The following is a 13,898-nucleotide window of genomic DNA, read 5'->3' as shown; positions in this document are numbered from 1 at the left end:
AAGAAATGGTGGCAAGAGCACACAGAAGAACTAAACGAAAGTCACAATGATGTGGATAACCATGATGGTTTGGTCACTCACCTAGAGCCAGACATGCTAGAGCATGAAATCAAATGGACCTTAGGGGGCATATTACTATGTACAAACCTAGTGGAGGAGACGCAATTCCAGCTGAGCTTTCAAATCCGAAAAGATGATGTTGTTAAAGTACTGCGCAATATGTCAGCAAATTTGGAAAATTCAGTAGTGGCCATAGGACTGGAAAAGGTCAGCTTTCATGCCAGTCCCAAAGAAAGGCAATGCCAAAGAATGTTTGGGGCCTTCCCCATAGCTCAGCTGGTAAAGAATCTGCCTGCAATGCAGGAGACCTAGGTTCGATCCCTGGGACAGGAAGATCCCCTGGAGTAGGAAATGACAACTTACTCCAGTATTCTTGCCTGGAGAAAACCCATGGACAGAGGAGCCTGGCGGGCTACAGTCATGGGGTTGCAAAGAGTCAGATATGACTGAGTGACAAAGAACAGGCTAAGCACAAAGAATGTTCAAACTACTGTACAATTGTGCTTATTTTACTTGATAGCAGGGTAAAGTTCAAAATCCTTCAATCTAGGCTTCGGAGAACATGAACTGAGAACTTCCAGATGTACAAACAGGATTTAGAAAAGGTAGAGGAACAAGAGATCGAATAGCCAACACCCATTGGATCATAGAAAAAGCAAGGAAATTCCAAAGAAACATATACTTCTGCTTCATTGACCACTCTAAAGCCTTTGACTGTGAAAATCACAACAAACTGTGGAAACTTCTTAAAGAGATGGAAATACCAGACCACCTGGTATTTTCTATTTCCTGAGAAACCCGTATTCAGGCCAGGAAGCAATAGTTAGAACCAGATATGAAAAAATGGACTGGTTTAAAATTGGGAAAGGAGTACATCAAGGCTGCATATTGTCACCCTGCTTATTTAACTTATATGCAGAGTACATTATGTAAAATGCTGGGCTGGATGAATCACAAGCTGGAATCAAGATTGGAAGGAAAAATATCAATAACCTCAGATATGCAGATGAAACCACACTTATGGCAGAAAGTGAAGAGGAACAAGAGACTCTTGATGAGGGTAAGAGAGAAGAATGAAAAAAAAAAATGGCTTAAAACTCAACATTCAAAAAACTAAGACCATGGCATCCAGTCCTATCACCTCATGCAAATAGATGGGGAAAAAGTGGAAGTAGTGACATTTTATTTCCTTGGGCTTCAAAATCAATGCAGATGGTGACTGCAGCCACAAAATAAAAGACATTTGCTCTTTGGAAGGAGAGCTATGACAAACCTAGTCAGGGTATTAAAAAGCTGAGATATCACTTGCCAACAAAGTTCTGTCTAGTCAAAGCTATCGTTTTTCCAGAAGTCATGTATGGATGTGAGAGTTAGATCATAAAGAAGGCTGAGCACCAAAGAATTGATGCTTTTGAAATGTGGTGTTGGAGAAGGCTCTTGAGAGTCCCTTGGACTGCAAGGAGGTCAAACCAGTTAAATCCTAAAGGAAATCAACCCTGAATATTCATTGGAAGGACTGGTGCTGAAGCTGAAGCTCCCATACTTTAGCCTCCTGATTCAAAGAACCAACTCATTGGAAAATACCCTTATGTTGGGGATGATTGAAGGCAGGAAGAGAAGGGGACAACAGTGGTTAGATAGGGGACAACAGTGGTTAGATAGTATCACCATCTCAATAAACATGAATTTGAACAAACTCTGGGAAATACTGGAGGACAGAGGAGCCTGGTGTGCTACAGTCCATGGGGTCACAAAGAGTTTGACATTACTTAGCAATTGAATAACAACAGTCATTCTTGGTATCAATCTCCCTGATTAAATCTCTTAGAATTAATGTATTTCATTAATGTTTAATGAATTCTGATTAAATGACAGATTTTCATATTTATATCATGTATGATACTTGATATCTCATCTGCATAGGAGAATTGCATAGGTTGCAAAACACAGAAATTCATTGAAGCTACATACATGAAAAAATTATGACTAGTTAGAGTCACAGGGTGTCTTATGAAGCCCAAATTCTGGGGCATTGGGCCTCGGAAATGAGTTGACCCAAGGAAGGATCCATAGTCGGTAATTCCTTTTTCTTGGAGTATAGTTGATTAATACTGTGTTAGTTTCAGGTGTACAGAAAACTGAATCAGTTTTACATATACATACATCCAGTCTTTTTTAGATTCTTGTTGTCATTCAAATCTGCTTCTCTTTGTAAGGCTGCTTTGCTATTCTTTCCTCACAGGCTTTCTCTAATTTGGGCTCCATAACAGAAGAGTGATACATGACCATCTGCAACCTGGGACTACACTTCTTTCATTAAAGACGCCAGTCAGATTGAACCTAAAATCTAGTTCACATTACAGATTTGAAGAACAGTCTCTGGTTCTCAACCTGACGTTATTCACTTCTGTTGGTTGAGAATGCATGGTGCTGCTGTCCAGCTGTGTTAGGTCTGGAGCCTCCTTTGGAACCAGGAGATCAGGGAGAAGATGGAAGGAAGGGAAGATATGAAGCAAATTCCCAGAAAAATGTGAAGACAGCTCAACAGCTGCTCTAAAGAAACCACAGCAAGGAGCTTAGACCAGAGCCTTCTAAAGTTTTCCAACCAATATAATATTGTAAAATAATTTGCCTCCAATAAAAAATAAATAAATTTAAAAAAAATAAATAAAGAGCTACAAAGACACTTACAAATTTTTTACTCCTTTTTATTGAAGTGAAATTCACATGACACTATAGTTGACCATTTTAAGTATATAATTCAGTGGAATTTAGTATATTATGACAACATTGTACAACTTTCACCTCTATCAGATTCCAAAATATATTGATCATCTTAAAAGGAAACATACTGATTAGCAGTCATGCCTTATTCCTCTGCCTCTGGTTAACACTTACCTGCATTTTGTCTCTATGGATTTATCTATTCTGGATATTTCGTATAAATGGAATTACATAATATGTCAGTCTGGCTTCTTAACATGGTTTTTTCAGTTTCACTCATCTTATAGCACCCTTTTTATGGCTGAATAACTTCTGATTATATATAATACAACTGATTTATCCATTCACTCACGGATGGACGTTTGACTGCTGCACCTTTTGGCTATTATGCATCAAGCAACTATGAGCGTGTGATGCATATATGTTTGTTTAAGGACCTGTTTTAAGCTGAAACTGCAATACTTTGGCCACCTCATGCGACGAGCTGACTCACTGGAAAAGACTCTGATGCTGGGAAAGGTTGGGGGCAGGAGGAGAAGGGGACGACAGAGAATGAGATGGCTGGATGGCATCACCGGCTCTGTGGACATGAGTTTGAGTGAACTCCGGGAGTTGGTGATGGACAGGGAGGCCTGGCGTGCTGTGATTCATTGGGTCGCGGAGAGTTGGACACGACTGAGCGACTGAACTGAACTGAACTGAAGGATATGTTTTCAATTATTCTGGATAAATATCTAACAGTAGCATTGTTAAGTCATATGATAATTCCATGTTTAACGTTTTGAGGAATTGGCAAACTGTTTTCCACAGTGGTTGAACATTTTACATTATCACCAGCAATGTATGATGATTCAATTTCTCCATATCCTTGAGAAAATTGTTATTTTCTTTAAAAAAATATTATTACTCTAACCATCTTAGTGGGTTTGAAGTAATACTTACTGTGGTTTTAATTTACATTTTCCTAATAATCAATGATTTTGAGCATGTTTTTAATTTGTTCAGTTCAGTTCAGTTTCTCAGTCGTGTCTGACTCTTTGTGACCCCATGAATCACAACACGCCAGGCCTCCCTGTCCATCACCAACTCCCGGAGTTCACTCAAACTCATGTCCATTGAGTCGGTGATGCCATCCAGCCATCTCATTCTCTGTCATCCCCTTCTCCTCCTGCCCCCAATCCCTCCCAGCATCAGAGTCTTTTCCAGTAAGTCAACTCTTCGCAAGAGGTGGCCAAAGTATTGGAGCTTCAGTTTTAGCATCAGTCCTTCCAATGAACACTCAGGACTGATCTCCTTTATTTATTTACTTTTTTAATATTCTTTTTAAAAAATTTTTATTTATTTTTTGACCTCACTGCATGGCAGGTGGGATCTTAGTTTTCTAAACAGGGATTGACCAATGCCTTCTGTATTCGTAGTGCAGAGTCTTAACCACTAGATCACCAGGGAAGTCCCTAGCCTTCTTTTTTATTTATTTATTTTTTTATTATATTGGTTGGTTTTGCCATACATTGACATGAATCTGCCCCGGGTGTACATGAGTTCCCCTTCCTGAACCCCCCTCCCACCTCCCTCCTCCCCTTATCCTCCCTCTGGGTCATCCCCGTGCACCAGCCCCGAGCATCCTGTATCATGCATCGAACCTGGACTGATAATATACATGATAATATACATGTTTCAATGCCATTCTCCCAAATCATCCCACCCTCACCCTCTCCCACAGAGTCCCAAAGACTGTTCTATACACCTGTGTCTCTTTTGCTGCCTCGTATACAGGGTTATCATTACCATCTTTCTAAATTCCATATATATGCGTTAGTATACTGTATTGGTGTTTTTATTTCTGGCTTACTTCACTCTGTATAATAGGCTCCAGCTTCTTCCATCTCACTAGAACTGATTCAAATGTATTCTTTTTAATGGCTGAGTAATACTCCATTGTATATAGGTACCAAAATTTCTTATCCATTTGTCTGCAGATGGACATCTAGGTTGCCTCCATGTCCTGGCTATTACAAACAGTGCTGCGATGAATATTGGGGTACATGTGTCTCTTTCAATTCTGGTTCCCTCGGTGTGTATGCCCAGGAGTGCGATTGCTGGATCATACGGCAGTTCTATTTCCAGTTTTTTAAGGAATCTCCACACTCTTCTCCATAGTGGCTGTACTAGTTTGCATAGAATGGATTGGTTGGATCTCCTTGCAGTCCAAGGGACTCTCAAGAGTCTTCTCCAACACCACAGTTCAAAAGCATCAATTCTTCAGCAATCAGCTTTCTTCACAGTCCAACTCTCACATCCATATATGACCACTGGAAAAACCATAGCCTTGACTAGATGGACCTCTGTTTGCAAAGTAATGTCTCTGATTTTTACTATGCTATCTAGGTTGGTCATAACTTTCCTTCCAAGGAGTAAGCATCTTTTAATTTCATGGCTGTAATCAGCATCTGCAGTGATTTTGGAGCCCAAAAAATAAAGTCTGACACTGTTTCCATGGTTTCTCCATCTATTTCCTATGAAGTGATGGGACTAGATGCCATGATCTTAGTTTTCCGAATGTTGGGCTTGAAGTCAACTTTTTCACTCTTCTCTCTCACTTTCATCAAGAGGCTTTTGAGTTCCTCTTCACTTTCTGCCATAAGGGTGGTGTCATCTGCATATCTGAGGTTATTGATATTTCTCCCGGCAATCTTGATTCCAGCTTGTGCTTCTTCCAGCCCAGAGTTCCTCATGATGTACTCTGCATATAAGTTAAATAAGCAGGGTGACAATATACAACCTTGACGTACTCCTTTTCCTGTTTGAAACCAGTCTGTTGTTCCATGTCCAGTTCGAACTGTTGCTTCCTGACCTGCAGACAGGTTTCTCAAGAGGCAGGTCAGGTGGTCTTGGATTCCCATCTCTTTCAGAATTTTCCACAGTTTATTGTGATCCATACAGTCAAAGGCTTTGGCATAGTCAATGAAGCAGAAATAAATGTTTTTCTGGAACCCTCTTACTTTTTCCATGATCCAGCGTATGTTGGCAATTTGATCTCTGGTTTTATCTGTTAGCTGACCATTTGTAAATTCAGAGAAATGTCTATTCAATGTCTATTTATTGCCTATTTAACCCATATGATTTTTGTTTTGTGTCCACAGTACATGGAGTCTTTCTCTTTTTCCAATACAATATCTTTTTCTAAGGTACACCCAATTTATACCCAAATTTCTTTGTTTAATGTATATTATTTTTCTTTAAATATGTTGCTCTTGGAAAACACTATTGATATTTCTGAACTTCAATAATGAGTAAATTTTGCAGGTTCAAAAAAAATATAAAAATTGCTTTGTTTCTGAGTTGCAGTAGATCTTTATATATTCTGGGTACTGGACTCTTCATATGTAGATATGAACTACATATCTGTAGTTCATTAATATTATGTTCCATTCTGTAGAGGTCGTCCTTTCATTTTCTTAATAATGTCCTTTGAATTCAAAGTTTTTAATTAGAAGTTCAATTTACCTATTTTCATTGTTGTTACTTTCAGTTTTGGTTTCATACCTAAGGCTCTGTTGCCAAATCTAAGATTGTGGAGATTTAATTTCGTAATTTCTTTTGTAAGTTTTCCAGATAAATCTTTAACATTAGTTCAGTTCTTTAATCCATTTTGAGTTAGTTTTTGTATATGATATGAACTAAGGATGTAACTTGGAAGGAAAGTTATGACCAACCTAGACAACATATTAAAAAGCAGAGACATTACTTTGCCAACAAAGATCCGTCTAGTCAAGGATATGGTTTTTCCAGTGGTCATGTATGGTTGTGAGAGTTGGACTGTGAAGAAAGCTGATTGCCAAAGAATTGATGTTTTTGAACAGTGGTGCTGGAGAAGACTCTTGAGAGTCCCTTGGACTGCAAGGAGATCTAACCAGTCCATTCTAAAGGAGATCAATCCTGGGTGTTCATTGGAAGGACTGATGCTAAAGCTGAAACTCCAATACTTTGGCCACCTCATGCGACGAGTTGACTCACTGGAAAAAACTCTGATGCTGGGAAGGATTGGGGGTGGGAGGAGAAGGAGACAACAGAGAATGAGATCGCTGGATGGCATCACCGACTCGATGGACATGATTTTGAGTGAACTCCGGGAGTTGGTGGACAGGGAGGTCTGGAGTGCTGTGATTCATGGGGTCGCAAAGAGTCGGACACGACTGAGTGACTGAACTGAACTGAACTTTCACATTGATGTACTCTGTGTATTAATTAAACAAGCAGAGTGACAATATACAAACTTAATGTACTTTTTTTCCCAATTTTGAACCAGTCTGTTTCTATGTCCAATCCTAACTGTTGCTGCTTGACCTGTATATAGGTTTCTCAGGAGGCATATGAGGTAGTCTGGTATTTCATATCTTTAAGAATTTTCCACAGTTTGTTGTGATCCAAACAGTCAAAGGCTTTAGCATAGGACAATATTCTGATCTTGACAATATTTAATCTTGCAATCTGTGAATACAGTTTATGTTTCCATTTATTTAGCTCTTCGCCAATTTCTTCCAGGAATGCTTTGTAGCTTTCAGTTTAATTATAGCATTGCTTGGTGAAATATATTCCTGAATATTATATTCTTGTTTATTTTATTGTGAGTAGAATTGTTTTCTTAATTTTCTTTTTAAATTATTTGCTACTATTATGTCTTTTAAGTTAACCTTACTAGTTACGTGTGTGTGTGTGTGTGTGTGTGTGTGAATTCTTTAGAATTTACTGTGTGTGTGATTTTTGTTATCTATGAATAGGGACGGTTTCACTTACATATTTTAATATTTTAATTGGAGGTTAATTACTTTACAGTATTATAGTGGTTTTTGTCATGTATTTTTAATTTGAATATCTTATCTACTTTTCTTACCTAATTGCCCTGGCTGGAACTTCCAGCACAATATTGAATACAAGTGGCAAAAGTGGACACATCTATCCTGTGCCTGACTTTAGGGGGAAAGTTTTCAGGCTTTCTCTGTTGAGTATATTAGTTGCAGGTTTTTCATAAATGTCCTTTACTAGGTTGAGGAAGTTTCAAATAGATGGAAAAACAGTGGAGACAGTGTCAGACTTTATTTTTTGGGGCTCCAAAATCACTGCAGATGCTGATTGCAGCCATGAAATTAAAAGATGCTTACTCCTTGGAAGGAAAGTTATGACCAACCTTGATAGTACATTAAAAAGCAGAGACATTACTTTGCCAACAGAGGTCTGTCTAGTCAAGGCTATGGTCTTTCCTGTGGTCATGTATGGATGTGAGAGTTTTACTGTGAAGAAAGCTGATTGCTGAAGAATTGATGCTTTTGAACTGTGGTGTTGGAGAAGACTCTTGAAAGTCCCTTATACCGCAAGGAGATCCAACCAGTCCATTCTAAGGGAGATTGATCCTGGGTGTTCTTTGGAAGGACTGATGCTAAAGCTGAAACTGCAATACTTTGGCCACCTCATGCGACGAGTTGACTCACTGGAAAAGACTCTGATGCTGGGAAAGGTTGGGGGCAGGAGGAGAAGGGGACGACCGAGAATGAGATGGCTGGATGGCATCACCGACTCGATGGACATGAGTTTGAGTGAACTCTGGGAGTTGGTGATGGACAGGGAGGCCTGGCGTGCTGTGATTCATGGGGTCGCGGAGAGTCGGACACGACTGAGCAACTGAACTGAAATGAACTGATATTGGTAAATGATTCTGTCATGAATGATTGTTGGATTTTGTCAGATGCTTTATTTTTGCCTCTATTGGTATAATCATATGGTTTTTTCCTTCATTTTATTAATATGATGTATTACTTTTTATATGTTTAACCACTTCTGCATTCCTAGGCTAGATTCCACTTGGTCTTGGTATAAATTCTTTTAATATGGTATTGGATTCACTTTGCTAATATCTTGTTGTTTTTTGCATCAATATTCATAAAATATTTTGGTCTAGAGCTTTCTTGTGATATTTTTGTCTGGCTTTGGTAACAGGATTAATGCTGGACTCATCAAATGAGTTTTATAGTCTTCCTCCTTCTGTTTTATACTTTGAGAAATACTGGTGTTATTTCTTCTTTAAATGCTTGGTATTAATAGAATTCCCAAGTTAAGTTCTCTGGTCTTGGGTTTTTCTTTATAGAGAGGTTTTCGATTATTGATTCAGGCTCTTTACTTGCTAAAGGTCTTTCCAGATTTCTATTTTTTTCTTGAGGCATTTTTAGTAGTCTGTGTATTTCCAGAAATTTGCCCATTTCATCTAGGTTATCTAATTTATCAGTGTACAATAGTTCATAGTATTCTCTTAATAGTCCTTTTTATTTCTCTTTTATTTGTTAATTTTTTTCAAAGAGCCAACTTTAGGTTTTGTTGAATTTACCTATTATTTCTCCATTTCAATTTTCTCTGCTCTATTTCTCATTATTTCCTTCCTTTTTCTGGCTTTCGGTTTTTGTGTGTGTGTTAGTCACTCACTGATGTCCGACTTTTTGCAACTCCATAGACTGGACTAGTCAGGCTCTTCTGTCTATGGGATTCTCCAGGCAAAACTGACTTGGGTTATTATTTCCTTCCCCATTTAGTTTGTTCTTATTTTTATCTCCTTAAGATGTAAATTTAGGTCACTGATTTGAGTTCCCTCTTTTTTAAAGAAGGCAGCTGCAAGTATAAATTTCCCTACAAGCACTGCTTTCAGAAAAGTTTTGGTCAATCCATATAGATATTTTTGATGATAGGGTGTTTTAGGTCTTCATGCCTTTGTATCTGGGACTTTTGTGTACATTATTCTTGTGGTTATCTCAACAAGTCTCAAAAAGTCAGGAAGAGGGACTTCCTTGGCACTTCAGTGATTAAGACTTCTTTAAATGCAGGGAGTGTGGGTTCAATCCCTGGTTGGGGAGCTAAGATCTCACACACCTTGGGGCCAAAATATCAAAACATAAACAGAAACAATATTGTAACAAATTAAAAAAAAACTTTAATAATGGTCTACATCTTTAAAAAATCAAGAAGAGTGGTTTTTAGGCAGTTAATATATTGCTAGAGTCCTCATATTTTTATGTATTCTAAATTTTGGTACATATAAAAATACATTAAAAAGCAAATTCTGTTTTCAAATATCACCTAAGAGAAGAATACAAGCAACATACCAATATACCAAGAAACACTGAGGGACTCAGTTCAGTTCAGTTCAGTTGCTCAGTCGTGTCTGACTCTCTGCGACCCCATGAATCACAGCACGCCAGGCCTCCCTGTCCATCACCAACTCCCGGAGTTCACTCAAACTCACCTCCATCGAGTCAGTGATGCCATCCAGCCATCTCGTTCTCTGTCGTCTCCTTCTCCTCCTGCCCCCAATCCCTCCCAGTATCAGAGTCTTTTCCAGTGAGTCAACTCTTTGCAAGAGGTGGCCAAAGTATTGGAGCTTCAGCTTTAGCATCAGTCCTTCCAATGAACACCCAGGACTGATCTTCTTTAGAATGGACTGGTTGGATCTCCTTGCAGTCCAAGGGACCCTCAAGAGTCTTATTAAGTATTCTAATGTAAAAACAAATTTAAACATATCATTCCCAAGCCAAAAACCCTTTTCATAGCTACTTCCTGTTTTCCAATAAGGCCCAAGTTCCTTTTCAAAACAAGCAAGGATCTTCAAAAAATGGTTGCTATTCAAGTCTCCAATTCCCCATAGCACCTTCCTTTTATTTTCTAGCAATAGCTGTTGTGACATCTTGCTCAGCCTTTGATGCTCCAGAGTCCTAGATCTTTGTCAATGCTGTTTCGTTGCCTGGAGTGCTCTATCCTCTTTCTTTGCTTAGTTAAATATTCTTTGTCTTTAAAGATTCATTTCAGGCATGATTTCCCCCAGGAAACTCCAGATATTCTCAAGTACAGTTTGCACTTATGCTTGAGCTGAGAAAATCTCTTTTACTGAATTAAACTTGAATTTCTGTTTTTGTATTACCCCCTAACCACCCCCCCCCCACCAGACTGAAAGCTCCTAAATCTGAAACCTCAATTGGTTCACATTTACTAAGTACCTCTTAAAAATCTTGGCACATAGTAAATTCCTATTAAGTACATGCTGAACTGAATGAAAGGAGGCCATGCTGATGGGTGACATGGAGGCCATGAGAGTTACAGGGTTTAAAAGAGAAGCTAAGAAGTTGCCAAGAGCTACAGTGTCAGGAGGAGTCACCAAGGAAATAGGACTTAGGTTGTCTTGGGAAAGTAGGACTTGGATAGAAGGAAGAAGGAAAGATCAGTTCAAACCAGGGGCTGACCACTAAAAGGTGAAGCTAAACAAAGAAGAGTCCTGGATAATCTTGGGACAATGAGACGAGGTGGATTGGAAGGTCATGAGGCCTTGGGAGCTCTGAGAATGCTGGTGGCTATTGATGGGTTGGTTCAGTGCTGTGTTCACCACAGCCCTCAACCTGCAGTGTTTCCTCCGAGTCTCTCCCTATTGGCCAGATCGTTTGGAACCTTCTGTCTCTAACATGCAGAAGGCTGCTTTCTCTTAACTGCATGTCCCTAGAAGGCTTTGTCCTCACTGAACATGGAAGTTAGTTCCAGGGGAGTGCTAGAGAATCAGGAAACTCAGATGAAACCTGAAATGGTCAGAGAGCCCCAGGATCCCTGAGTGGATGGCCAGCTCAGCTGAGTACTGCTCATTATGCATGCCTGAATTTCCCTTAAACCTGAAATTGTTTTATTTGCGTGTTATCTAATGGGATACTAATTACACTTCTAATGAGCCAGTACCTGGGGCATTAAACCTGGACTCACTTCTTAGAGATTTTATTTTTTAAACAGAGCATTTTAATATACAGATGTAAGATAATAATGCTTCATTTAACATGTAATATTCCTTTGTGTATCAACCATCATTATGCCTGATTATTCCACCATATTACGAGCTTTGTTAAAAGGAGAAAAAACAGCTTGTCTTCCTTATGGTTAGAAAAGAAAGAAAGGAAATAAAATAAACCAACTGAATATAAGGGATGCTATATATAAATGGGGCTATGGGTTGCCATGGTAACCAACAAATTCTAAAAATGATGGAAAGAAAGGAACATCAGGTTGCTATGATAAATGTCACTCGAAGTGACAGGTTTCTTGTGATGCTTGCTTTTAATTAATGCAGCTCTGTAAGAAGCATTATTATTGAATAATAGATTAATGTGGAAATCAGGATCCTGGCTTGAAGATTCGTTTTTTCAGCACTGGGATAACTAATAAGAGGATGCAGGGAACAACAGGAGAGTGATGCACTACGGTGAAAGAGGACGCCGGATGGTGGTTCTCTGAGATCACACAAGAAGTGCATGCACCACACTCTCCTAGGCTGCAGAAACAGCTATCTCCAGATCAGTCATCAGAGTGGAGCTAAAAATGCAACCATCACCACCAAGGAGAGAAGTTGTGTAACATAAAAAATCACTAGCTTAAAAAAAATTTAATACACCATTTTTATTGTTGGTGCTTTTTGAAAAGTGCTTTAATGTCTGCTATTTAAAATGAAAACGTGTGTTGTGTGTGCGTGGTGTGTGTGTGTGTGTGGGGTGTGTGTGGTGTGTGTGTGTGTGTATTGTGTGTGTGTGTTGTGTGTGTGTGTGTATGCTCAGTTGCTCAGTCGTGTCCGACTCTTTACAACCCTACAAACTGTAGCCAGCCAGGTTCCTCTGTCCTATTATCCAGGCAAGAATGTTGGAATGGGTTGCCATGCCCTCCTCCACAGGATCTTCCTGATCCATGGATCGAACCCATGTCTCCTGCATTCCTGAATTGGCAGGTGGATTCTTTACCACTAGTGCTACCTGGGAAGCCCCATATATATACATACACATGTGTTTATGTCTCCTTTGGCAACCTCTTTCTTTCAGCAGAATGAGAGATTCCCCCAACACTGAATTCCTAATGAATTGTGTTCCCCACATCAGGAGATCTGAGTGGGGTCCTGCTCAGGTATGTACAGACATCAAAACACACAAGTAGTATTTTGACAAGACAATCATTGTTTAATATACATGGAAGAGAAGATATACAGACTCTTGCTCAGTTCAGTTCAGTTCAGTCGCTCAGTCGTGTCTGACTCTTTGAGACACTATGAACTGCAGCACGCCAGGCCTCCCTGTCCATCACCAACTCCCGGAGTTCACCCAAACCCATGTCCATCGAGTCACTGATGCCACCCAATCACCTCATCCTCTGTCATCCCCTTCTCCTCCTGCTGTCAATCTTTCCCAGCATCAGGGTCTTTTCAAATGAGTCAGCCCTTCGCATCAGGTGGCCAAAGAATTGGAGTTTCAGCTTCAACATCAGTTCTTCCAACAACCACCCAGGATTGATCTCCTCTAGAATGGACTGGTTGGATCTCCTTGCAGTCCAAGGGACTCTCAAGAGTCTTCTCCAGCACCACAGTTCAAAAGCATCAATTCTTCGGTGCTCAGCTTTCTTCACAGTCCAACTCTCACATCCATACATGACCACTGGAAAACCCATAGCCTTGACGAGATGGACTCTTGCTATAGTGGTGGAAATTGAAACAAATAGAGGTGGGATAATGTCCACAAGATATGAAGCTGGGGTAGAATAGTGGGAGTGTCCTGCCATCTGCTCTGGGCTGAGATGCCATAAGCTCCTTGACCTGGGTCAGGCTGATGACTGGTGTATTTGTTCATTTATCAGAGGTTCACAGAAACTATGAGGACATAGACACAGGAAAACATGCTCAAAGGAGAGCAGAAAATCCCTGTAATGGTGGGTGGTAGGCCCATTTTTACATATACTTCAAGCTTTAGTGTGGTGAGCTGGCCAGGTTTTCCAAATCCTTATCACTTGTCTTATTGGCTTCAGTCTTCTACCTCCCAGGACAGCTCTTTTTTGCTGTATCTCTACACCTACAGTACATGCCAAATTCATAGCTTGTCTTACCTCTAACACTGTTAGCTCTTTGTGGGTAAAGCAAATGTCTTTCCATGAAAGAATGAGTAAATAAAACTAACCTTCGTGTGGAGGTGATCTCAGAGTTTCACTATAGTTAATTAGTTCACCTGTCCATCCAACACTTTTAGGAGCAGACCTTGTTTCAGTGACTGGGCAGGTGTGGTTAA

This window comes from Moschus berezovskii, chromosome 21 (assembly GCF_049115385.1).
Source record: "Moschus berezovskii isolate FMDL1 chromosome 21, NW_MosBer_1.0, whole genome shotgun sequence".
NCBI classification, from domain to species: domain Eukaryota; kingdom Metazoa; phylum Chordata; class Mammalia; order Artiodactyla; family Moschidae; genus Moschus; species Moschus berezovskii.
Note: the sequence above shows the minus strand (reverse complement) of the source record.